This window comes from Mesoplodon bidens (genome assembly GCF_964165515.1).
Source record: "Mesoplodon bidens genome assembly, chromosome: 9".
NCBI classification, from domain to species: Eukaryota; Metazoa; Chordata; class Mammalia; order Artiodactyla; family Ziphiidae; genus Mesoplodon; species Mesoplodon bidens.
The window spans coordinates 73,170,560-73,197,625 of NC_138166.1; the positions used below are offsets into that span (position 1 = coordinate 73,170,560).

A 27,066-nucleotide genomic window follows, 5' to 3' on the forward strand; every position below is an offset into this window, starting at 1 on the left:
AGAAAATTTGAAAAAGAAGAGCAAATTAAATGCAAAGTAACCAAAAGAAAATAAATAATAAATTAGAGCAGAAATCAATGAAATTGAAAGTAGGAAATCAACAGAGAAAATCAACAAAACCAAAAACTGTGAAAATATTGGTTGTTTGAAAATACCAATAAAAGCAATAAGCTTCTAGTGAGATGAAAAAGAGAAAGACACAAATGACCAATATCAGAAATATCACCAATATCACTAAAGAGCCCATGGACATAAAAAGATAATAAATGAATATTATAAACAATTCTATGCCCACAAATTTGATAACCTAGATTAAATGGACCAATTTCTTGATACAATTTGACAAAACTCACACAAGAAGAAATAGACAATCTGAATAGGCCTACATCTATTAGGTGAATTGAATCAATAATTAACAATCTTCCAAAACAGAAAGCATGAGGCTCACATGGGCTCATTGTTGAATTCTACCAAATATTTAATGAAGAAATTATACCAATTCTTACAATCTCATCCAGAAGACAGAAGCAGAGGGAATATTTTCTAACTCATTGTATGAGGCCAGCTTTACCCAGACAAAGACAAGAAAAGGAAACTACTACAGACAAGTATCTCTTATGAACATAAATGAAAAAAATTTCAACAAAATATTATCAAATTGAATCCAACAATGCATAAAAATAATTATACACCATGACCAAGTGGGATTTAACCCAGGTACACAAAGCTGGTTCAACATTTGAAAATCAATTAATCAATTAATGTAATCCATCACTTCAAAGCTGAAAAAGAAAAATCACATAATCATATCAATGAATGCAAAAAGGCATTTGACAAATTACAACACCCATTCATGATAAATCTTTCAGCAAACTAGGAATAAAGAAGAACTTCATTAACTTGATAAAAGAACAACTACACAAAACCTACAACTAATATCATACTTAATGGTGAGAAACTCAAAGATTTCTCACTAAGATCACGAACAAACCAAGGATGTCCCCTTTCACATATGCTTTACAGCGCCTTCTAGAAGTCCTAGAAAATCCAGTAAGATATGAAAGGAAGTTAAAATATACAGGTTGGAAAGAAAGAAATAAAACTTTGTTTAGATGATATAATTGTCTATGTAGAAAATCTGAGAGAGAATATTTAGTTTTGTTAAAAAATCACCTGTCTTCCAAAGGGGCTGAGCCATTTTGCATTCCTACCAGCAATAAATAAAAGTTCCTGTTGCTCCACATCCTCACTAGTATTTGGAATTGTCAGTGTTTCAGCTTTTGGTCATTCTAATAGATGTGTAGTGGTATTCCATTATTGTTTTAATTTCAAATTCCCTAATAACATATGATATTGAGCACTTTTCATATGTTTAATTGACTGTATGTTTAATGTTTAATCTCTGTATCTTCTTTGGTGAGGTCCCTGTTCAGATTTTTTTTGCCCAGTTTTTAATTGAGTCATTTGTTTTTTATTGTTGAGTTTTATGAGTTCTTTCTTCATGAGTTTTAAAAATCACATTTGATGGTTTAAGCAAAAATTATAGTGCTGTTTGATGTATGCTCACTGTAGAAAAACTAATTAAGAAAATTACATTTTAAAAGTGGGCAGGGTAAAAGGACCTAAATGGAAGTAATTTTCTACACTTTACTCAAAGTTGTAAAATGTCAATACCAGTAGACTGTGGTGTATGTAGACTGTGATGGTAGATATATATGTATATACTTTAATACCTACAGTCAACACTGAAAAACTATACAATGATATATACTTATAAAACTGTAAATAAAGAAAATGAAACTCTAAAACACATTCAAGTAATCCATAAGAAGGAAAGGAAAAGGAAACAGAGGATGAGAAACAGAGGGAACAAACAGAAAACAAATAATAAAATAGAAGACATCTCCTAATATATCAACAATTTCATTAATTGTAACTGTTCTAAATATATTAACTAAATGACAGTAATTAGTGGGCTGGATTTAAAAATGATTAAATTGTATGATGTCTACAAGAAACTTCCTTCAAACATAATGATATAAGCAGATTAGAAGGATAGAAAAAATATACACCATACAAAACTTAATTTTAAAGAAAGAGTAGCTCTATTAATATCATGTAAAGTAGACTTCCGAGAAAAAAAAATCAAACCAAAAACAAACAAACAAGCAACAACAAAAACAAAAACCCCACCAAAACCTTACCAACAACAAAGAAGCATATTACAAGGGTCATTATACCAAGAAGACATAGTGATCCTACATGTGTATGCACCAAGCAACGGAGCATCAAAATACATAAAACAAGGACTAATAGAACTGAAAGGAAAAGAAGACAAATCATTTTAACTGGCAGTTGCAACACCCTATAACTGTTAAAGAAATTTAATTTGTAAATTAAAAACTTACAAAAAATAATCTCTCTAGACCCAGATGGCTTCAGTGGAGGAATCCACCAAACAATAAATAAGAATTGGGACCAACTCTACATAATCTCTTCTAGATAATAGAAGAGAAACTAACATTTTCCACCTTATTTTATGAGGTCAGGATTATCCTGATATCAAGGTCAGACAAAAACAATACAGGAAGAAAGGAAGAGAGAGAGGGAAGGAGAAAGGGAGGGAGGGAGGAAGGAAGGAAGGAAAAGAAAGGAGGGAAGAAGAGAGAAAGAAAGGAAGGAAACTACAGATTAATATTTTTCATGAACTTAAATGCAAAAAATCCTTGACAAAATATGAACATTTTGAATCTAGCAATGTATAAAAAGAGTTCTTAAACATAACACCAAAACTCAATTCATAAAAGAAATAGTTGATAAATTGGATTTTATCAAAATTAAATTTTTCTGTCCTGTGAAAGGTCTTATTAAAAGGATAAAAAGAAAAACTACAGCCTCAAAGAAAATATTTGCAAACCACATATCTGGCAAATGACTTATACCTTTAAAATGTATAGAAAGAAGGATAAAGAATTAGCTTCACTGATCTTTATGTTATTTATACAGTTTTCTTACAGACTTACAGGACTCTGCACAATAGTAATGCTACACTGTATTAAGTAACCAGGAAGGTAAGGTTCTGCCAACTGATAATCCTGGGATAGCAATATGTGATAGATTATTACAGTTAGAGTACCCCCCAAAAAATCACACCTGTTTGTATTAACTCCATTATGTAGTCTATTCCTACATTGACTCCGGGCTTAGCCATGTTGGCTTGGCCAATGAGACATCATGCAAAATGATGTCACATTCAGGCTGGCCCCATCTCATCCTGCTTTTAGAACCCTGCTACATACGAAGCCAAGTTATCCTACTAGAGACAAATGGTCCAGCAGACAGCCAACACCAACAACCTGACTTTTGAGTGAGGCTGTCTTAGACCATCAATCCCAAGGATAGTCACCAGATAGTATGCATAATTAGCAGCAAAGGAACCACTAAAATGAATTGCCCATATTGCTGACCCAGAGAATGATAAAGAGGTAAAATAGTTGTTCTAAGTCACTATTTTTCACAGTGGTAGATTTTGTAACAACACATAACTGATACAGCTTATTATTGCTAAATATTTAAACCTTACTTAAACTTAAGTAAATGGGTTGACTAAATTATGTAATTGAGTACTTTCATTTCAACTCTAACTTTGAAAGCCCTTCATAATTATACACTTTAACTTTTTAAAATTTGAAGTTGTTCATGGTATTATGAGAATCACTGAAGAGAGTAACAGCATCAATGTAGCTGGTTGGGGAAATTGAATTTTGTGTGAATTTATTCAGAACCTACCTTACATAATGTATTTTTAATTTGCCAATAATGATTTTGGCTTCAAATTCTGCCTGCCTTCGGAATATCAAATGGCTAAAAACCAGCAAATTCAGAATTTACTCAGAACCAATTAATGTAAGTTTTACCAATTATACCTTTATACAAAGTTCAAGTCTTGAACAATTGTGGACTGTGGACTGTTTTTCTTATCATCTTTTGAAATAGTTTAAAGAAGAAGAACCAATTGCCAAATGTGGAGATCAACACTAAAAAGATTAAAATGTTCATCTGTCATTGTAATTTTGCCAAATAAGTTATTGAGTAATTTGTGGAATTTATTATTCAAGCTATTATTTAGGTCAATCTAGTAAGCACATTAATATGAAAAACATCTCTTTTTTCACCATCTTAGCTACAATAAACTTTAAAATATGCCAATCTTCATGCTTTAGGGCATAATTTGGTTACCAGCTGGGGTCAGGAAGAAATTTTCTCCATAGTGTAGTATTGCCAATTACCACAGGTGTAGAGAGAACAAGAGAAAGAGTCCAGGGGTTACACGGCCCTCTAAAGCATCTGGTACTGGATGCTTTCTGAGTGAGAATTCAGGATAAGATGAAACATTCAATTGTTCACGTATGTCAATTCCGATATTCCTATGAGCTGCCAATATGACATTGCTGCCACAAGGGAGGGATTTCCTACAGAACAGATGTCACTTACAGTATTATGTGGACTATCTATCTCAACGAATAATTGCTTGGCACTTTTGCCCTATGGCAAGGGTCTGAAAATATGTTAGGGTGGGAACACACCATACAAGCAGATGGGCTTAGATAAAAGAAAGAGCAAGAGCATACTGAGTCTGAAATAGATACGTAAAAGCCAGATGGGGGTACTGAAGCAGATGTCTTTCCCTATCTTCAGCAACTAAAGCTCAAGATCAGAATTTTCCAGTTATTAGTTATTTAGAAGTTCTATTCTAAAATTTCTTTAGATGAGTATGTGTTACATAAGGCTCCAATTTACTGAAGTAAAGAAACCTTGCATTTTTGGTATAAACTGTAATTTCCATTTGAAATGAATGCATTTTGCTTTAGGCCTGAAACTGATGTGAGATTCCCAACACCAGTGCCCGCTACTTCCACCCCTCCCCTGAAAAAAGAGAAAGGAAAAAACTAAGCTGGGATAAGAGGAGGGACACAAAGACTGACAATGAATGACAAAGGACAACTGAGATGGGACTTGCCTGAGAGAGACAGCAAGAGAGGGAAAAAAGTTCTTTTAAAATATCAATAAGAGAATCAAAGAAAGCAAGATCCTTTTTCTGATAAAAGGGGAAAAGTTAATAACAGTGAAGAAAGAAGGCAATTGCAATATGCTCCAACTGTAATGGAAGAAAAGAAGATGAAGGTAGAATCAGAAAGTAACCATTTTAAATAAGTTTAATATATATGTAGCTTTCACAATTCAAGAATTAAAGTTTTAAAAATATTTAAACTATTTGCCTCCATAGCAGACCTGATTGACTATCCAAATAATTGGTTTGAGAAAGAGGAGGAATGTTTTTGTTCACAAGAACCAGCAAAGGAATTTTTACTTTTAAAATAGCATTGACTCCAGAAAAAAGCTGGGGTCTGTGGGCAGGGAACAATAATGAATATATGTAAATTATTAACAAGCATTAATTGATATCTCAGAATTAGAAAATGCTCGAGGATGTTATGGATACATTTCTATGAGTATAATTAGACACAAGTAATAAGTGCTTTGAGAATTTTTTGGACAAAAGTAATTTGGCCATTCAATAATGTCTGGAAACTGTGAGTCAACAGAACATTTGTTCATGTGTTAGAGGAGATTCAAAGGTGATTCTTAAGGAAAATTCTAAGCCTTTCTTGCCTATATCCCTTTGTATGTAATTTAATCTTAAATATAATTTTTATCATAAGATATTAATCCTACCACGTTCATCTGTTTTCAAAGTTTAATAACCCATCCACAATTGTTAATAGGGAGAAACAGGATACAAGGTCTTATTTGAGACTATAATCTCAAAATTTTCTTTTAGCTATAGTCCAGCTGACAAAAGTATAATGTAGGGGAAATTGCCTAAGGATCAATCATACACTATTCTGAGGCCACTTAAAGAGTTTGGACTTCATCTTAAAGGGAACAGGAAGCCACTGAAAAGCTTTTGTTGAGGTGTGTGCTTGGGAGAAGGGTACCACAGTCACATTTACATCACCAAAGATCCCTGGGAATACATGGTGGGGAAAGATTGGAGGGTAACATGACAGCGAATAAGGACACCAGTGTGGAGCATTGTAGTAATTAGATGAGAAATGATGATGACCTTGACTAGGGTTGTGGCTGCAGCAGTAGAGGAGTGGAGATATTTGAAAACTATTTATGAGGGGGGCTCAAACAGGAATTTGCAATAACAGGGATGAAAGAGAGAGAGGACAGTAGGATGATCTCTGTTTTAAGGCTTGAGCAAGGGCATGGATAAATATTCCAGTTATGAAATACAAAACTCTGAAGAAGGAGCAGCGTCTTTGTTTGGTTTTTTTGTGTGTGTGTGAATTCATTGGGAGACACTACTAATCCAGTTTAGGCCATATTAAGTTTGAAGAGGCATCTAGATAGAAGCAGTTGGATATTTGGATGTGTAGCTAAGAGGAGGGCTGTAAATTGAAGACAAATATTTTTAGGTAAGCAGCATTTACTTTATTGAAACCATGGTAGTGGATAAATTTGCCTGAGGATAATGTGAAAAATCAGAAGCAAAGAATCTCAAAAACACTTTTAAGGAAAAAGATTTATTAAACAAGTATTTTGTAAGCACCTACTCTGTTCTAGTCCCCAGAGCTCGATCTGTCTTGCTCTATAAAACAGATAAGGTGTATTCTCCCATGTAGCATACATTTTCAGGGGTTGAGCCAAACAGCTAACCAGTAAACATATAAGAGCAAAACCTTCCAACATGATAATTAGGTATTTTCAGATACTCTGAGAAACTGTGTAGAAAATAAAAGAGCACTTGGTGATAACAAGTGTCTGGAACATGGTGGAACACTGAGGGAGGGATAAGAAGATGCAGCATGCAAAGGAAAGCAGGAGTCCTAAGGAAGGAGAGCAGCAATAGGAACAGGTCTTTTATGGGCAGAGGGAAACTATTGCAACTCAGAGCCAACCAAGAGGCAGAAAACAGAAAGTTAGTTTTCTCTCTAATAAGGCCACCAAAAGTTTCTCTGCCAAAACTGCTGGTTATACAGTGTGTAATCAAACTGGACAGTTCTCAGAAAAGTTGTAGAAGGACAGTGCCTTAAATCTAAAGTCTAGAAAGTTAAAAGGAGAGCAAGGAGGGTTTGGGAACTGCCGAATCTAGTGAGCTAAAACGATTAACAAAACACCAAGATAAGACCTTTCCTTAATATAGTTATATATTAATATCAAAAATGTAATTTGGAATGGAAATGTATACTATTCCTTCTTTTCTCAGTTATTCATACTTGATATTTCACCCTCAGGATTAGTTACCACATCTAGACATCATGATTTATCTAGTGGAAGCGACTGAAATAATTAGCATCTGTATATCTGGGTTTACATATTTAAAAAATAATTTTTAATGATGATACCTGTGTTGCCACTAAAAATTAGCAAAACAAAGTTATAGGTTGAGCACATATTATTTTAAAATTCTAATGAAAAAATTTTTGGTTAATCCCCATAATGCATTCTCAAGTAGCTATGAGAAATTTGAAGATTCCTTGAAATTTGAAATCATAATAATTTGAAGTCATAATAATTTATTAAAAGCCTCAAAAAGAGACATACAAGGAAAAGTTGAAAAAGAACAACAGTATTCACATTTATGGAGGGAGATTATAAAGTTAAAGGTGACCAATTTTCTATGTTTCAAGATAAGTAAAAGGAAATTAGATTAAAATTATAAGCCAATCATAGTGAAGAAGAAGATTAATATTATAACTTCTATGTATGCCACAATATATTACCCAGAAGGCTGTATAATTCTCTCTGCTTCATTACCTAAAATCAAGATAGGCCCTGAAAAGCAGGTATTGATTAATAAGAATCATAGGGCCAGACTATCTTATATTTGAGGTTTCCAAAGAAACAGGACACTCCCACTCTTGTCCCCTTTGACTTCAGTGAGCCATTTTCCTCCATCAGTAAGCTTTTGAGCTATAAAGATATTTCATAGGGTTTTAGATGCTACTAGTCTCAGGTGTATAATAAATTTTATTCAGACAACACCATGGGAATTAGTTGTCTTCTTGAGACTCTTGCTTATGAAGTTGATCATAACTTGGATGAACTCAGCTTAAGCCACAGCTACCATCTTAGTTCACCCATTGCTCATTATCAGTTAGTAGTAGCTGCATTTGCTCAGGTCCAACCATGCATTCCTCATTTTTATAACAAAAGGAAATACATGTTTGTGGAAAACATGTCCTCACTCTGATCAAAAAATCTTTTTATAGACAGTGTATAGCTCTCACTTTATGTTTTAAGCTCTGCAGCTTCTGTAATTTCTGTCCCTTTCATCAACACTAGAGGCAGAGGGGTTTTTAAAGTATGTTAGGTATAATACACAGGCCACTTGACATAATTTTTTTTTTAATTCTGAGTCTTATTAGAAAAAAAAAAGAAGGGTTTTAAAAGGTTTTTGGAATAGATAACTTCAAAAATTTGATCAGCATAGATGTAAATGAAATCTATGTCTGGAGGAAATGAACAAATCCTACAGGTTATTTAACAAATTTAGAACATCCACAGGACAACTAGAAAATGCTATCTAGGGCTTCCCTGGTGGCGCAGTGGTTAAGAGTCCGCCTGCCAATGCAGGGGACACGGGTTCGTGCCCCGGTCTGGGAAGATCCCACATGCCGCGGAGCAGCTGGGCCCGTGAGCCATGGCCGCTGAGCCTGCACGTCCGGAGCCTGTGCTCCGCAACGGGAGAGGCCACAACAGTGAGAGGCCCGCGTACCGGAAAAAAATAAAAAAGAAAATGCTATCTAAGCATGGAAGATTTAGCAACTGACACTGTAACTGGATTTCTGGTTTCTAACTCTTTTCTCTTGTTCTCTAAGTTTTACCTCTGCATCAGAGTTAGTATCCTTGATATACACCTCTTGTGATTTTTCCTTTTTTGTATGCCAAATCCTTTCCCTGAATCCCTCCTGTCCTATGACTACAGAGAAAAGAAAAGGCAAATGCCAACACTGGAAAAATGAAGATGTAGGAAGTTCTTGACAGATCAAGCAATGAGAAGTAATACATTTCCACCAAAAAAAAAAATTATAGTAAGAGGACAAAGGGAGACAAGATGACAAACATGAGGGTTCTAATTCCCTGTTCTGGGACAAAAACATTTTTGTATATGCAGTGGAGAGTCAGAGAGAAGAAGAAACATAAAAAGAGGGATTTTTCCTCCATTTTCCATTTATGATGGTGTTGAGTCACCACAGCATATCAGAAATGATGACAAATATTCCAGCAGGCCCCAGGCTCTGTGACTGAGGCCCAAGGTCCACTGGCATTGACCACTGATGCTGCCCTTTCTGGAGGCAGACCGTGAACCCCATTAGCCACAGACTTAGCAAGGGGAGCTGACAGGAAGCCTGGTTCTTAGGTCAAACCAGCTTCAAACGTTCCAAACAAATTTGACAGACTTCAGCTAATGGACAAAATTAGACAAAGCCCCTCTACCCTGCAGAAGTGATTTAACAAATATAATCAGTTAGGCTGTAAACCAGTAGAGAATTAACTAATGCAACAAGAACAGGTATGGCCTGTGTTAATAGCCACAAACTGGGATGACTGCCTGGCTCATAGTCATTTCTGGAGCCATGTTTGTAAAGCATCCCATTCTCATTCTAATAATATACTATCCCTTCCATCTCTCCCTACAGCCACAAAAGTGAATACTTGACTAATGAAAACTGATCGTAGCATCACCATCACCTTAATGACCAGCCCAAGGGATCACATGCCACGGAGCAACTAATCCCGGGCGCCACAACGACTGAGCCTGCGCTCTAGAACCCGCGAGCCACAACTACTGAAGCCCACGCACCTAGAGCCCATGCTCCGCAACAAGAGAATCCACTGCAATGAGAAGCCCCCCAACCACAAGGAAGAGTGGCTCCCGCTCACCGCAGCTACAGAAAGCTTGCACGCAGCAACGAAGACCCAACACAGACAAAAATAAAATTAAAAAAAAAAAAGGCTGGGATCCCAAATGTGATCCCAGCAAATCTTTATCTGGAATTTTTCACACTAGAGCCAAGTAACATAAGCCCCCATTTTCCTAGGTGACAAGTTGTGAGGATGCAGCCCTAAAGGGAATGAAGCCCACACAGTGTGCTACAAGGAGGAGCTGGTCTGAGAACAAAGACAATATTCAGAGAAAAGCACAGATGAGAAATAGACACTTCTTAACCATATTTGAAGTTTCCTAATGGTATTCAAAGTCCTGGTTCCAGTCACCCCTGATATCTGCTATCCTTCCTAGTAATAGGGGTCAACGAATTCTCTTTGTGACTTAATCAACTTCCAACTGGGTTGTTCTTACTGAACATCATCCGAGTCTTCACTAATAAAGCTAGTGAGAAAGTGGGTAAACCCCAACCAGATGGACAAATAATGACTGCCAACACTGTAATGGTCATAGAACAATAACATTTTTTTAATTGTGCAATTTTGAGCTAATTTCTTAAAATCTCTGAGCCTCAGTATTTTACCTGCAAAATAGGGCTTACAGTTACTCTACTGGATTATTGAAAAATTAAGAATAATGTTGTAAAGTATTAGCATAATGGCTTTCCATGGCACTTCTTAAAAAGTGCTAAAAATTTATTTTTCTGAAAGTGAGGATGTGAGGATAATGATGAAGATGACCCTGAAAAGACAAAGATTACAGGACTCAGAATCTTATGTGATTTTTCTATTAAAAGCATGCCTGATCAAACATATTTTAATAAAGAAAGTTACAAGAACTGAAAAGAAAAATGTAACATAGTCAGAGATAATTATAAACAAAACATCTCCATTACCTTAAGAAGCAATGATTTTAAAAGCTTAATTTACAACAAATAAGCATTCATGGTCAAAAGTTTACTAGAGGTTAATGAAATAGTCTTACTTTTAAGAATAGGCTTAATATAAAAACAAACAAATGTGATTGATATAGCTATTCCCTGAGAATGGATATAACAATAGTTTTAGGCCCAACTGAAATACCTCCATAATAATAAAGCCTTCCATGACTTCACCAAACCTATGTACAATTACTAGACACCATACCTATGGTATTTAGTCTTTCTTTCATTGTATTGATATTTATTTATTTACCTTCTACATTATAAAACCTACATAGCAAGGTCTCTCTTTTTCATATTTGTACCCTATAATTATAGCTCAAGAACTTGGTCAAAAGTAGCTGCTCAGGGCTTCCCTGGTGGTACAGTGGTTGAGAGTCTGCCTGCCGATGTAGGGGACACGGGTTCGTGCCCCGGTCCAGGAAGATCCCATATGCCGCGAAGTGGCTGGGCCCATGAGCCATGGCTGCTGAGCCTGCACGTCCAGAGCCTGTGCTCCTCAACGGGAGAGGCCACAACAGTGAGAGGCCCGCATACCGGAAAAAAAAAAAAAAAAAAAAAGTAGCTGCTCAAAGTATTAAATTAAACTGAACTCTAGAAGTTTACTGGGAGTCAGAAGAAACGGTTTCCTATCTTGCCTCTGTCATTCACTCAGTGTGTTCCCTTAAAAAAATCAATAGCCTTACAGTCATATACTCACTGCATGGACTTCAAAGTTAGGTACTCTAACCTCCTACTCCAGTGCAAAAATCCCCTCTAAAATACATTTGCTCGAAATTGAGTTATTTGTAGTGAGGTGGATGGACTTAGAGTCTGTCATACAGAGTGAAGTTAAGTCAGAAAGAGAAAAACAAATACCGTATGCTAACACATATATATGGAATCTAAAAAAAAAAAAAATTGGTTCTGAAAAGCCTAGGGACAGGACAGTAATATAGATGCAGACAGAGAATGGACTTGAGGACATGGGGAGGGGGAAGGGTAAGCTGGGACGAAGTGAGAGAGTGGCATGGACATATATACACTACCAAATGTAAAATAGATAGCTAGTGGGAAGCAGCCACATAGCACAGGGAGATCAGCTCAGTGCTTTGTGACCACTTAGAGGGGTGGGATAGGGAGGGTGGGAGGGAGACGTCAGAGGGAGAAGATATGGGGATATATGGATATGTATAGCTGACTCATTTTGTTATAAAGCAGAAACTAACACACCATTGTAAAGCAATTATACTCCAATAAAAAATATATAAAATAAAATACGTTTGCACACTCAGATAGACCCTCTACAAAAAAGTAATATTCAATGAAGTTCATAACCACTTTTTTGCATAATTATTATCTCTCACGTTGAACAACTCAACAGAGCAATGCTTTAAAAGACCCATTATCATAGAGTCAGCGAGAGATCCAGAATTCCAACTCAAAGATGGAATACTTTCTTTACACTCTAGCACTTACTTGTGTTTTAAAGTCTTAGAATGACTTTAGAAAGCTTATCATTCTTAATAATCTTCCTACTCATATGGCACACCTCACTGATTGGTTTAGATAGTCAAATGAGATGATATGAAACTTCTCTGTATAGTATAAAATGCCGTATTATTATCTTAATGATGATGTTGATTATAATGATGATGATAGGAAAGAGAAAATTATGTACTTTGGAGGTTTTGTTGCTTTAATATCTACATGCTGTTAAATGAACCACTTGCTGGGTATTGAGAGGAATTTCTGGATTTATATCCTTACTTTGTCTTCAACTTTTGAGTACAATTAAAATGTATGAATTAAAAAGTAGGTGATTACCCACTATATTTACTTAGAAATTATGGCTATTATGTATACAGATATGTACCTTGGAAAAGGATGGTAACTGACTTGAAGAAATTTCTGGTCTTACTGGGAAAAGTCTCTGAAACATTGGTTTGTATGAAAATTGCATGTGGAATTGTGTGTGCTGGGTCCTGGCTTCCTGGCTGAGTTGAAGTCTCCTCTCCTTTTCTCCTAATTGTCCTTTCAGTTGAAATTGGAGTCCGATTAAAGCTTATAACATATTTTTCTTCTTTTCTTCTCACTATTAATGATTTGAAAAAAAAAGAAGCTCTCCAAAAAAACATGCAAAAAATTATTTTCTTTTATCACCTGAGATTACATATTGTAAAATAATCTAGTAAATGATAGGGGAAGCATCTGAAATCGAAAAACAAATTCATTCTTTAATGGTTATGGTTCACCCATAATACAATTCTTAATGTTCAAGTTAAAAAAAAAAAAGATGAGAAGAAACAGTTGGCATTCAGCTAACAATTGTGTTTGGAGATTTGTGCCTGACTTTGTTATTCTGAGCAAAGCCAGGTACCAGTCTCTTGGGATTATGTACAAAGGCAAGAAAAAAAGTGGACATGTACAAACCTCAAAGGTGACTGCTGGGTTAATAAAACAGCCTGTTTTCTGTTCACCCACTCTTGCTCTCAGTGTGCAAGTATATTAAAATATGTCAAAAGGAAAACCATTCGCTGTGCAAAAATAATTCAACTACAAGTCACAATTTCCAGCTGCTGGAGTGCCTTAGTGCATTTAAGTGCACTAACAAGTGACCCATACATTTCCCTGGATGAAAGTTGTATCCTCATTAAAGGAGAAACAAACACAAAATAGGAACAACTGTCACATAGAAAAACAGACCACAATAGATGCTGCATTTCCCTCAGTATGTTTCTGACTTGAGCTATCACAGACTGAAGAGCAGTGCTGTCCTAGAAGTCACCTCTTAAAAAGCTATGAAAGTAAAACGAGGAAACTGCTAGAGGAACTGAATGTGTATCTGGAAAGACATTTTTTCTTTCTAGTCTCTATAAAACCTCTTGCCACATAAGACATTGTAATAATGTGAAGTGGCTGGATTAAACAAACGTAGCCCAGGGAATTTAGAATTAATGCTCTAACATATCTTTAAATAACCCCTCTTAGATAAAGTCTGGTTTAAGCATTCATAAGATATCATACCAACCTTTGCTTTTCTGATTTTTCTCTAGAGAACTATATCATTAATATGAATCTGCAAAAAAAAAAAGAAAAAGGAGGTTAATGTTCAAGTCTAATAATACTGTTCTTATTTGATTAGTATGTTGCAAAAATAAACATTGGATGCTCAGTGTGATAGCTCCAGTCCTCAGCACAGCAGGATATATTTTTAAAAAGCATATGCCTTCAAAAAGCAGATAATAATCTGGAACAATAAGGGAACAATATTGCAGAAAATGTAACTAATTACAAAATGTGGTACCAACAATTATTTCAAAGCTGGATAAGGCTCTCCTCTTGTATACAGGGACATTTTTGCTCAACGATTTTCGTAGCAGTTACCGGATATTATTGCAATTACCTACTTACTCTGTTGTGATTTTTATGTCATTTTTTAAATGTTTTTTAGAATCCCCATCTCACACAGCCCCTGGCACGTAATAGGAATTGAATAATTTAATTCGTTGGGTGGTTAACTTATTAAATATAGTTGTGCGGTTGACAATTTGTGTCCCCTTTTGAACTACCAACCCTTTCCTGGAAGACAGCAGAAGAATTGTAAAGGGAAGGTCGATCTAGGAAGACATCAACAATTTCTGTGAAAACTTACAGTCCAGAAACAATGGATATACATATAGAAGAGCAGACCTACTCAACTCTGAACTATGCTTTAAACTCGAATATACAGAGCCATTATTAAAATGAAATTGAAGCCGAGTATAGGAGGAAAGATAATAAGGGATCAGCAAACCAATCTAAATAAATTAAACTGTCCAGGCCCAGAACAACTATGTAAGCTTAGAACAAGGAAAGTATGTGAGGAACCTAAGTTAATGATAAGAATAACTTATTAAAAATGGGAAATGAGGGGCTTCCCTGGTGGCGCAGTGGTTGAGAGTCCGCCTGCCGATGCAGGGGACACGGGTTCATGCCCTGGTCCGGGAAGATCCCACATGCCGTGGAGCGGCTGGGCCCGTGAGCCACGGCCGCTGAGCCTGCGCGTCCAGAGCCTGTGCTCCACAACAGGAGAGGCCACAACAGTGAGAGGCCCGTGTACCGCAAAAAAAAGAAAAAAAAAAAGGGAAATGATACATTTGGATACCAAGAACTAGTGAGCTTGATTTTTAGCCCCCGTGAAATTCAAAGCAGATTATTAAACATATAGTCTAGGAAGTCGTGAAAAATAAAGTGGAATTCAGTAGGAGATAGTATTGCATAAAGTCAAAAGAGTATTGTATGAAAACAGAAGTTCTGGGTTCATGTTCTATATGTGTACCCCGATTACTTTAGTGATTTCTCTTTTTTCTTATTTGTTGTGGGATAAATTGTGTCCCCCTTAAAAATCTGTTGAAGTCCTCACCTCTGGTACCTGTAAATATGACCTTATTTCGAAACACTGTCTTTGCAGATGTAATTAAGTTGCAAGTTAAGGTAAAGTCATACTGGAAGAGGGTGAGCCCTTAGTCTACATGTCTGGTGACCTGAAAGGAAGAGGAGAAGAGACATGGAGAAGACAGACACACCCGGAAGAACACCAGGTGATGATGGAGGCAGAGACTGGAATTGTGCCAGGAGAGAAGCATGGAAATCTCCCTCTTGACTCCCAGGAAGGAAACACTCCTGCTGACACCTTGATTTTGGACTTCTGGTCTCCAGAACTGTGAGAGAATAAATTTCTATTGTTCTAAGTGACCAAGTTTTTGGTAATTTGTTATGACAGCCCTACTAAACTAATATACCCTTCTATAAAATGAAATTAGTGATATATCTTCCTAAGGTGATTGTCAGGAAGATATCAGCATTTCTTAATTTCAGCAAAACATTTCACAAAGTTTCTTGTAATGCATTTACTAATAAAATCAATCTATGTGAGTTCAATTATGAGTTAGGTTCAAAGTTGTTAAAACTGTCATTCCCAATGAGAGCTGATCAATAACTCAACATAAATCTAATTTTTTCCAAAAAATTCACTTATTGATACGTTAAAAATAGCTCTCAGGCCTTGGATGTCTATATTTTAGGGCTCTTGGAGACAAATGGACAGAAGTTGGGAAACTGATCTTGAGTAACATTTGTAATGGTGGACACAGGACCTTCATTCACCTGTTACTTTTAACACATTTAACAAGACTTAGAGAAATACCCAGAATGGATGCTACTCAAATATAAGGAAAAAGATAAGTTGGAGAAATAACACTCACTGAAAGACAAACAACATTTAAAAATAAAATTCTTATTATTATCTTAATAGTTATTTATTATTATAACAGTATAATTTAGTAATCACTATTAAAAATTTAATAATTTAAACCACTAACAGTACTCCTAACAGTACTTGATACATAATAGATACTGAATAAACTACTATTATTAATAGCGTTATAGCCTAGAATAATGGGTCAATCTCACTTAGGTACAAAATACACAATATTTCATTTGGGTTCAAAATTATGAAAGTATGTGAAGTGGGAAATATCCAGGTTCATCATAAATTCATATAAAATAGATTTGGACATTTCAGCTGACCAAAGTCTCAATCTGTCCAGTGTTTTTGTGGCCTCTAAAACAAAAACAAAACGAAACAAACAACAAAGGTGAAAACTTGGGGTGAATTAATAGGTGTACGTAAGCCTGTGATAATTTGCAGAAGGGGGAGGTAAGAGGTTTGTTTTTCTAAAAGCAGCAATTCTCCTCTTTACATTTGACAACAGCCTACATGGTTTAGAAAGAAGAGAGAGTTCCAAAGGAGATGGAGGGTTTCTGCACATTCCCAGCCAAATTTCAGGAAGATAAAAAGAGGTAGGCTCCCAAGGTATGCAAATCAGTGTCACACGAAGATCTGGGTGAAGGCCGGATTGCTTCAGTTGAAGCACTGAAACAACTGAAGTTTCATAATAGCAGCATCCAAGAAATGCAGCAGCTTTAAGAAATACCAGAGTCTCCTTCAGCTAAGACCAAAGGGTGCAAAGAATGACCACAGGCATTTGAGGGGCTAAAAGAAAGACACCAGTTAGGAAGAGAATTTGGAGCATATCACTCCCAAATATCCAAAGGAGACACCAAAAGTAAGGAGAGAGGGAAGACATTTGCCAGAGAATGAAGACAAAGGTATGAGAAGAGAAGCTCACACTGTCATGAGTTTTGGTGATATACAAGAAAAGGGGACAAAGAAGGGCAGGTCTAATATTGTTAGTGTGGCTTTTTGTTAATTAAACCTCTATCTCAAGGCTTTTAGGAACATTACATGCAATGGGGAACCTTCTGTATGTAAAATGTATTTTCTTAGACGTTGAGTAGAACACAGTGCCTATGATACTGATCATAGAAAGTAACTCGGGATCTTTATACTTGAGTTCTTTCTATGCCAGGTTTCAGACAGTTTTGATTACTCACTGTACTAGTTCCTCTGGATGCTGTAAAATAATTACCAAAACTTTGGTGGCTTAAAAAACACAATTTTAATTTTTTTCTCTTATGGGACAGACACTGAAATCAGTTTCCCTGGGCTAAAGTCAAGGTGTCAGCAGTGCTGGTTCCTTCTGGAGGCTCTAGAGGAGAATCCATTTCCTTCCTTTATTCAGATTCTAGAAGTTGCCCATATTCCTTAGCTTGTGCCTCCCTCCTCCATCCTTAAAGTGGGGCACTCTAATTTCTGCTTCTGTGGTCACATGTCCTTCTCCCTGCATCCCTCTTATAAGTACTGCGGTGATTACACTGGGCTCACCCTGATAATCCAGGATGATATCTCTGTCTTAAGATACTTAACTACATCTGCAAGGTCCATGAAAGCATAAGCTAGTTTTGCTTGTTTCACAAACACTTATAATGCTTTTTATTGGCCAGCTGCTTTCCTAAATGCTTCACATTATTAACACATTTAATCTTTATGATAGCCCTAGGAGGTAGGAATCATTATAATCCCCATTTCACTGGTGAGAACACTGAGGTACAGAAAGGATAAGTTACTCACAGACGGTTTGGTGGTTATTTAGAGGCAGTATGAACCCAAGTAATACCTCTTAGCTGGGTGGCCTTGATACAGTGTTTTCTCCGGGAAAACCCTATTTTATATAGTTGTTATAAGGATTAAATAAAATAATGTATATAAAATAGATAGCACAGTTGTTCATTCAAAATGTACTCATTACATTTGGGCTTCCCTGGTGGCGCGGTGGTTGAGAGTCCGCCTGCCAATGCAGGGGACACGGGTTTGTGCCCCGGTCTGGGAAGATCCCATATGCCGCGTAGCGGCTGGGCCCGTGAGCCATGGCCCCTGAGCCTGCGCGTCCGGAGCCTGTGCTCCACAACGGGAGAGGCCACAACAGTGAGAGGCCCGCGTACCGCAAAAAAAAAAAAAAAAAAAAATGTACTCATTACATGGTAAATGATAAAATAAATAAATATAGCAGAAGCATTGACCAAAATAAAAACCAACCCAAAACAGGAAAAGAAGAATAAGCGTGACTAAGGATTGGAAATGCTATGATCTGGACAATGATAGTTTAGCTTGGAGAAGAAAAGAATTATGGGGACATGATAGCTGTCTTGAAACATGTGATGAGCTTTCATGTGAAAGGGGAAGTAGATTTATTTTAATGTTCCTCCATAAAACCAAACTAAAACCTAAAGGTAGAAATTACAGGGTGATAAAATCTGGCTCAAAAAAAGTGAAAGGGACTTCCCTGGTGGTCCAGTGGTTGGGACTTCCCCTTCCAATGCAGGGGGTGCAGGTTTGATCCCTGGTTGGGGAGCTAAGATCCCACATGCCTCGGGGCCAAAAAACCAAAACACAAAACAGAAGCAATATTGTAACAAATTCAATAAAGACTTTAAAAATGGTCCACATCAAAAAAAAAAATCTTAAAAAAGAAGAGAAAGATCTAATAATTAGAGCGATCCACCAATGGAAAAGTCTGCCTCAGAATTTTGTAAGCTTTTAGTCCGTTGGAATGTTCAAGCACAAGCTAAGTGACTTTCTGTAGTATATAAAATATGGAAAGGATTTCAACAATGAGAGGGACATTAGAATACATTCATGCTTTTATTCAGCAAATATTTACTGAACATCTTCTGTGTGTACCGCCTGTAAGGCCCCTTACAACTCTGAAAATAACAGAATCTCCTATTCTATGAATGAACAAATAAGAACACATGTTACAAAAATAGACATAAGTTCAGGCTGATTCTCATTGGATTTACTGATTCTTCAGCTCCCAGGCTCTCTGGTTGGTCCGGTGTGATCTGCAGTAAGCCTTTATTTTCACAATCACTTATCACTAGTCACAGGGAGACTTTTTCTGCACTAAAGAGTCAGTTTTTAATAGGAAAAATCACTTATTTTGCATTCTCATAGCAGGGGCTTTTCTTAAAAGGAGAGAAGAGAATTTTATTCTACATTAGTTACTTTACTTTTCCTTTCAGCCTAGGCAAACAAATATAATAATAATCAACCTCTTTTAATCCAAAGAAGGGGAAAAGATGGGACCCTTCTCATTTGATCTGAAGGATAAGCCACTCTGGAACAGTCTGTGCTTTGCCATTGTCTCCAGCAAAGATATGCAGAGACTTTACTCACTCTCGTGGACCCACAAATAAATTAATTGTGGTAAAAATCTGTTAAGTCTGATTTGTCCTGGGAATTATTAAGAAGTTGTCTACCTACCTCTCACCTAATCTCTCTGGCTAAGGGAGATTGCTTTTGGAGAATTACCTGAATTACACAGGTAATCCAAGAAAGTCTCCAGCCACTGAGCAGAATGTGCCCAGTGTCTACACCACCCATATGACACTTCATCACACAGCACCCACTAGCATTTATTATACAGCTGTTAGTATGTGTCAGAATTGACCAGATAATTGGATAGCCCTCTATTTGATTTTTGCTGCTTATAATATTTTCTTTGCAGAAGACACAAAGCAGGGATAATAATAACCCTAATACAAATGGACCTTTAATGAGCTTTTACTACGTGATGGTTACATCATATGAACCATCATAGGCAATCCTTTCAACACCCTGTTGAGCAGGTATCACTTTATCCTTGTCTAATGAATGTGATGAGGTCAAGATTAAAATGCAAAGGGACAGGCTCTTGAGCTCCCATTGACTAATAAACCACAACATTTAACCACCTCCCTAACAAAGATAAATAAGTTAGCAGAAATTTTTAAAAAGTAATTACACGTCTGTATTTAGATATCTTTTACAAAAATAAACAGTGTGCCAAAGATGGGGTTAGAACCTAGTTCTCCAGATAACAGTGTTCCAAATGACTATTGACTAATTTAAATATGAAAACCACTGTCAGCCCCCATGGGCTAGCAACATCACTGAGTTATTAAATATCATGCAAGAGCCAGTATAGGTAAGAACGTTTTAAAAATATGGTAAATTTTATTCTCTTCCCCTTCAAAATGCCTCGCCACTCGTATACATTATGGACCTCACTGGCCTGAAAATTCTGTTGAGGGAAAAAGAAATCCAAAATCCTTGAATTATAAGAGCACTAAAAACGTCTAAAATGATAACTATTTTGTCCATTTAACACCAAAAGATTAACTGATTTTTATTTTTTACTTGGAATTGGCCTTTATTTAACCCATGGCATGCCAAAGTTATGGCCTGAAGCAATTTTTTCAGTGAATGCCTTGACTTGGGACAAGAATAGACATCTCTGCCTCTGAATCATTGTTTCATACCACTGCTGATGGTCGGTCTAACAAAGAAAAAACATTCCTCAACATGTAAAGAACACTAAAACTTTCTGTTCAATTATGTATTTCCTCCATTTCAAATACATTCAGAACTGTAAAATATTTGCAAATTCCAAAATAATATGCATTATTCAGAGTTCTTAACCTCTTCACTAAAATGTTTGTGCTCAATTATACATTAAAAATAACCAACTGACTGTGTCTGCATTTTTAAAAAGTTACAACAGTTTCTTCTGATCAATTGGCTGCCTGCTGGCATCGTTTCCTAATGGAGAAATTAATTTCAAGGCATTCTGGTGCCTCTTTTATCCCCTAGATAAGTCCTGCACCTATACACAATTGTTCGGGTCTATCCTATTATTTTGAAAGTAATAAATGAGGTATAGTTAAAGGACTTAGACATGATTAGTATAGTCTAACAGTACTTCTCTAACAAAAACAAATTTAATAGTTGCATATTATGAAAATTACAATACCAAAGAGAAAAGTCCAAAAGTACAGTAGGAGGTATCTAATTTAGGGATTAAGAATTTATGGCGATAAGGAGGTGAGGCACCTCTGTGAGTTATCCAGGGAGAATGCAGATTCTCTGGAGGTTTTTAATGATATAAACAGCTATATTCCTGAGCGGGCATAAATAGGATCCTGGTTACGGGTAGGCAGCATAATAAAATAAAATAATAGTGTAGGAGAGGTAGATATAATCTGGCTCAAGGATGTCTAGAAGAAACTGTTCAACAGCAACTATGTTTATACAAACATAATTTAATAGTAGCATAAGTCTTCTATTGTGTATCATCTCACATATTTTTATTTCCTGGGCAGAATCAATCTTTAGAAATTCACACAGAAAAAATATCAATATCACCATACTTGAAAATTTGCTGAGCACTTTGTATCTACTATCTCCTTCAACAGTTTCAATAAGCCTATTTATTAATGCTCTTTATTGTTATCAAATGGAGAAACTGAAACTCAATAATCACAAGTAATTTGCCCCATGCTACATATTTAGTAAGTTGAATATTAAATTCATATCAGTTTGACTTCAAAATATATGCTTCCAAACTTCTGTATTATACAACAAAATAGTCTTAGCAATAATTGAGAAAAACACAAATCCACCCACTGCAGTAGGTCAGGAAAGAGAAATGAGTTAAGACTACTAAAAGGATACATGATTATTATTTGTAAATGATACAAATAGCTATATAGAAAACCTAAGAAAAACCAACAACAACCAAAAAAATTGTAAATAACAAGAGTTTAAATACAATAAATTTTTTAAAATCTTAATTACGTGCACACACTTATGAATATACTTTAAAACTCACTGAATTGAACACTTTAAGAGAATGAATTTTACAGTATGTAAATTGTATCTCAATAAAGGTTAAAAAATAAATTATTATACTACCAGTTAATATGAGAGAAAGCGGGTGAAATAAGGACTATTCATTGATGGTATAAATGTAAGTTAGAACTTTTTTTCTAGAGAGTAATTAAGCTTTGTTTATCAAAAGTCTAGTTTTTATAAATAAATAAATGTCTAAAAATGCATTCTAGGAAACTAATTGGAGATGAACCATTAGATTTATACACAATAATATTCATAATAATATTCATTCAATAATACTCATTGTTTATAGCAGGTCCCCCAAAAAGAATGAAAACAATGGAAGCTATACAAATCCAGGAACTTCTAAATTTACTTCAATATATCCATAAAAAATCATGTTTCAGAATAATTACATTGAAAATGCTCACAATGTTAAATGAAAATGGCAAGATACAAATAAAATAAAGGTTAAAAAGAAATTAGAGTTATAATAAATGGTATGAGAGAAGAGGATTTTTTTGCAAAAATATATTGGACAAGATAAAAGAAGCTGATATGAAGGCACACTTGGGTCTAGGAATGAATTAGTTCATTTGCTGGTGGGGAATAGGTTGTCACTGGCATAACAGAGGGTCAAGGAATTGTAGCTTGTTCTGTGTATAACCCCTAAATGTTAGGGAAAGAGATGGGATTGCTGCTCTGCATCACTTTCCCTCAGATACACCAAGCCTACTCTCTCCATGGAGCCTTTGCAAAGGCTGTTTTCTCTTCCTGGAAATTTCTTCTCCTAGATTTTAACTTGGCTGGCTCCTGATGCACATTCCACATACATGTTGCCACTTAAAAGTCATTTAGCAAACTGTAAGGTCTTTTCTGCCCACCTAAAGCAGCATGGTCATCACCTGGGAATTTGTTGGGAAGTCAGAATTTCATGCTCTACCCAAGATCCACTGAATTCAAATCTGTAGGTTAATATCATCCCCAGGTGATTCTCGTGCACACTAAAATTTGAGAAGCACTGATTTTATAGTCTATGATAGAGACCCCATACCAATTTCCTTCATCATTTTCTTCATAGCTCTTATTCATCTCTAAAATTCTCTCTCCTTCCTACATGTAGTTCCATTAGGACAAAAATCTTTTTGTCTTTTTGCCTGTATCCTTAGTTCTCAAAATCATTCTTGATGTGCAACTGGAACACAGTGAATATTTGTTGAATGAAAGCATAGGATGGGGAGAGGGATACCTCAGTGATTTTCATTGAAGAAATATACTATTTCATGTTTCCTTAATTATCTAAGTTACTCTGTCTTTCAAACCTTTCTATTGTATATGGAGACAAAAGCTAATGGATAAATATTCCAGTCCAAGACATCATGTGAAAATAATATTTGTTGGTGCATAATAAATCCTATCTAATAACTTTCTGAAGAATAACCAATATTAGTATGTATAAAATAAAAGGAGGTTTCTAAAAGTTAAAACTAGAATTACCATATGACCCAGCAATTCCACTCCTAGGTAAATACTCAAAAGAACTGAAAACAGCTATTCAAACAAAAATTTGGACATGAATGTTAATAACAGCATTGTTCATAATAGCCAAAAAGTGGAAACAATCCAAAAGCCCATCAACGGATGAATGGATAAGCAAAATGTGTTTTATACATACAATGGAATATTATCCAGCCATAAAAGGGAATGAAGTACTGATACCTGTTACAACGCGGATGAACTTTGAAAATATTAAGTGAAAGAAGCCAGACACAAAAAAGACACATATTGCTTGATTCCATTTATATAAAATGTCCAGAAGAGGCAAATTCATAGAGAGAAAAAGCAGATTAGTATTTGTCAGGGGCTAGAGAGAAGGAGGAATGGGGAGCCTGCTTAATGGGTATGGGGTTTCTTTTGGGGGTGACAAAAATGTTTTGGAATTAGATAGTGGTGATAGTTGCACATTATTGTGAATGTACTGTAAGTCACTGAATTGTACAGTTTAAAATGGTTAAAATGGTGAATTTTATGTTATAGGGATTTTACAAATAAATAAAAGTAAATTACTATTTTAAAATGTAGTATAGCATAAATGTATTGACTTGCTACCAAGAAACTTTGTGCTACAGACTCACTTATTTCAGGGGTCAGAGTTCCAAATGATTAATATTACGTGATGATTACCTCTGCCAGACAGAGATAAAGCAGGGAAATAAGGTAAAAGAAATGAGTCTGGGATTTGCCTAAGCCAGGACTCAGATTCCTTTGATTCTTGGCTAAAAGCCCTGATTGGCCCAAAAGGTCAAATGGAAAGGAAAAAGCAGTCAAGAATAAATCAGTAAAATAAAAAATTCATTTAAATTTAGCTATTGGGAGGAAAGGAAATAACCTTCCTTTCTTCTACTAAAGAGAAAATTGACAACCTAATTTTCAGAACAGGTAACAGATGTATGGCTATAGCAAGGTGCCCAGAATTTCTTCTCTACTGGGAAATGCTGGAAATATATTTAGGAAGAGCCTTCAGACTTACTGAAGCCACTCAAGTTGTAATTGTTATTACAATTGCTAGGGTTTATTAAAGATCATCAGGAAGCTTGGCATTAAAAAAGTGTTTAGATAGATAAGACCCCTGTTTGCACTTTAAGCCTTTACTGTTAATTACATGTTGCTGTAACTAAGCACTTCAAAAGTGACTTTTATGAACTGTGCTATTATTTAATTTAATAATAACTTCGAATAAAGTCACAGGTTAACAAAAGTTCATTAGTAAGTTAAATGTTTGGAGCTCAGAAAGCATTTCCCCACAGATCAATGTTAGCCATGGTTGTTGAGCTGTACATCCATGGGGTACAAAGGAACAGGTAATCGATACACACCTGCACCAACAGTACTAAAGAGTACAACACACACGTAAAAAGATTTTCGTGGAAACATTCATTCAGCATTCTGGGACCAAGACCACCTCTTCCCTCCACTGCATTACTGATGCTTATTCATTCATTCATCATTCCATCACTCATTTAACAAGCATTGGTAGTGCCTGCTATGTGCCAGGCCCTTGACAAGTTGTCTCCCTTTCCATCTGCCAGGTAGTAGATTTTCTTCAACTTGGAGTAAGTACCTTGTGGCCTAGCTTATAAACTCCATCATGGTGGGGGTCCCTCTAGGGGCAAAGATGAGACTCTAGGGTAAGTTGACATAATGAGGGCTGGGAATCAGTAAAACAAGGTGATGGCACAGGAACCATCCACCAACCAAGCCGTCTATGCCCTTGTCCCCATTCACCACACCGTGGCCACATTGGCTTTACAGTAGGAAAGCCCTAGAAGATGATACCAATAAAGGTCAGTAAGATAAAGGATGCTTTTTTCTGTTTCACTATTCCATACAGCAGTAATCAGGAGTGGGAAATGCCAGGAATAGTGTTAAAGCCAAACAGGTATGAGGACTGAGACCTAAATATTTATTTTCTTCCTATCTCATTACCTGAGAGCACAGACATAAAAGAATAAAGGAGAAGGAAAATCATTTATAGATGTATATCCATAGGTTTCAATGTTGTACATCAGGAATTGTTTGAAACAAAAATATTGGTTTCCTTGTAACTGTTGAACTCATATCATTAAGGAATCACGAGTTACCAACTAACAAAGATCACCACCTAGTGGCCCCAGCAGGATAATTGCACTTGAACAAAGTGCACTGAAATTCAAAAATATTGGGGTTTGTTACAAGAATGTAACATAACATTGAAGCTCCTTTTGTCTCTTGGATTCCAACCTCCTGTTTTCCTTTCATACTTGGTCTCTTCTAGTTTATAATTCTAAATAGTCTCTAAATCCTTCTATTTACAGTTATCTTTATTTTAATCTTTACAATTAGCTGTCGACTTTGTCACATTTTGAGTTCCTCTTCTTTCATTTTATGCCATAAGCCCCTATGAGTCTTACCCGGTCAGTTTCCTTAAACATCACTTTTGTCATACTACTTCCCTATTAAAAGCTTGAATGCTTAAATGAATCCTGTTGTAATCTTTAACAAGCTTGGTCTAACCCACATAACCCCACACTCCACTTAGTAAATGCATTGCCTGCCCCTTAGGCTACTTTCCTCACTGTTGCTTCACAACCTCCAAATCTCAGACACAACCATGCTTTTACCTATCGCTGAGTACTCAGATCCAACTCAAACTCCACCTTTTCTATTAGTTTTCACCTACTAACCCTGCCAAGCTCACTTCTTTCTTCTCTAACTTCCTACATTCATGGTTATTACCACTGAGTTTACTATTTAATTATTTTCTAATTGCTTTATGTATATTATGTCTGCAAAGAACGTTCCATAGCTTCTTTTTTTTTTTTTTTTTTTGGCTGCGTTGGGTCTTCGTTGCTGTGCATGGGTTTTCTCTAGTTGTGGCAAGCAGGAGCTACTCCTCCTTGCAGTGTGTGGGCTTCTCATTGCGGTGGTTTCTCTTGTTGAAGAGCATGGGCTGTAAGTGTGCGGGCTTCAGTAGTTGTGGCGCAAGGGCTTAGTAGTTGTGGCTCTTGGGGTCTAGAGTGCAGGCTTAGTAGTTGTGGCGTACAAGTTTAGTTGCTCCGCGGCATGTGGGATCTTTCTGGAGCAGGGCTCAAACTGGTGTTCCCTGCATTGGCAGGCAGATTCTTAACCACTGTGCCACCAGGGAAGCCCCGTTCTGTAACTTAAAAATGTCTGTATCTCCCACAAACCTCAGCATGGTATTAAACATAACATTGAATACAGTAAATAAATGATTTATTTAGAAAGGGATAGAGAAGAGTTCCTGTAATTAAAGTGCTTTTGGTGGTCTGGTGGTGGGGAACAAGGGAAGAGGAGGGAGAATAGAATGGGGAAAGATTGCTGGAATTATACCCTATGAATTGAAAAATGTTAATTCTATCCTCCTTTATCATGTAAAATAGCAGTGACAGAAAAGTATCCCTCAAAATGCCAGGATAAAGACACAGACCTACTAGAGCATGGACTTGAGGATATGGGGAGGGGGAAGGGTAAACTGTGACAAAGTGAGAGAGTGGCATGGACATATTTGCCACTACCAAATGTAAAATAGAT

General features: G+C 36.2%; 1 protein-coding gene across 2 annotated transcripts in view; it reads right to left on the reverse strand.

The window, feature by feature from the left end:
• The window catches only part of TFEC (transcription factor EC), a 663,356-nt gene that overhangs the window by 136,245 nt on the left and 500,045 nt on the right, over nucleotides 1-27,066 (reverse strand). For both annotated transcript variants that reach the window (XM_081243616.1, XM_081243615.1), the window contains exon 5: nucleotides 13,912-13,959. The gene's annotated coding sequence lies outside the window, so the exon portion shown is untranslated. The remainder of the gene's footprint in view (nucleotides 1-13,911; nucleotides 13,960-27,066) is intronic.